Consider the following 1618-nt stretch of genomic DNA (forward strand, 5'->3'; position numbering starts at 1 on the left):
ATTCCTTTTGATGTCGCTCTCTCAAATACAACAACACCGCGCCACACTCGGCCGAGACGACTCTCTCTCTATCTCCAGCCTCGATCTCAGCAAAAATACGAATTGAAAGCATAAAAGACACAACTCTACAGCGTAGTTTCTATTCCTTCTTAATTGTTACCAATTCCTCAATGCTATACATCTCTTTCTCCTTCATTCTCAAACATCTCCGATACAGCCATCCTGACTTACTCACGTCCTCGTGTGCATACTGTAACACTAGGTTGGTAGCATTCGTACTTTATTAATATTGTCCTCTCATTTTTCTTGTTTTCATATCTTATTACCATTCCAAAATAAAACGAGGGGCAACGTTGTGAGTTGCAGCGGACACCGCAACTCTACAGTTATTCCCGATACTAAGTCAGTATGGCTCTCCTCCGGCAGACGCCGCTAATATTGAACGACACGACAAAGAGTGCGTGCGAGAGAGACAGAAAATCAGTCTGAGCGTGACGTCGGGCGCTGCGTAGCCAGTGCAAATTGATTTGTTCCTTTTGGCTATAAAAATGATCTGATCTGATCCAGATTCAGCAATCTGATAAATATGATCATTATCTATGATTCTGCGTTTTTAGTTTTCTCGTATCCTCAATATTGTGAATGCAACAGATTTTCGTTCTTTGTGGGGGCGGAAGGGGGTGGGGCGAAATTTTGAGATATACGTTTTATAGTGAGATCTAACAGGAGTGCGGATACCAAATTTGGTTACTCTAGCCTTAATAGTCTCTGAGAATTGTGAATATCCCCAGATTTTCATCCTTTGCGGGGGCGGATCGGGGTGTGGCGGAATTTTGAAACAAACTCGTCTCGGTCCGATATATTAGGAGTGTGGATACCAAATTTGATACCAATTTGATCTCTGAGATCTAGGCGCTAATGTTTTACTCTAAGCAAAGCCGGCTATGCTACGTGTGTGTTAGAGAGAGACAGGGCGAGAAAAAATGAAATTGTTTTCTTGATGCTGGCTATAATAATAATACGATCTTATTCAAATTCTGCAGTCTAAAAGATATGGTCATTCTCTACGATTCTGCGTTTTTGGTTTTCTCGTATCTAAATTGTGGATGCCACAGATTTTCGTCCTTTGTGGAGCGGAAGTGGGCGGGGCGAAGTTTTGAAATATTTTTGTAGCAGTGACATATCACAGAAGTCTCGGTCCAAAACATCGTTGCTCTAGCTCCTATAGTCTTTGAGCACTAGGCGCTAATAGGGACGGACAGACGGACAGACGGACGGATGGACAGACGGACATACAGACATGGCTCAATCGACTCGGCTATTGATGCTGATCAAGAATATATATACTTTATGGGGTCGGAAACGATTCCTTCTGGACGTTACACACATCCACTTTTACCACAAATCTAATATACCCCAATACTCATTTTGAGTATCGGGTATAAAAATAAACAAACTCAAACAGTACAAAACTTAATTTATTGAATCCTCAAATGTTGGTTTCGCAGGTTTCACATATTCCAATTTTCCAGATGTGCCTCATCCGTCTCGCACGCCATGTCTGAACACAACACTTGTGCCTTCGACTTGACCTCTCTCTCAGTATATCATACTCTAC

Source organism: Drosophila miranda (genome assembly GCF_003369915.1).
Source record: "Drosophila miranda strain MSH22 chromosome Y unlocalized genomic scaffold, D.miranda_PacBio2.1 Contig_Y3_pilon, whole genome shotgun sequence".
Classification (NCBI taxonomy): Eukaryota; Metazoa; Arthropoda; class Insecta; order Diptera; family Drosophilidae; genus Drosophila; species Drosophila miranda.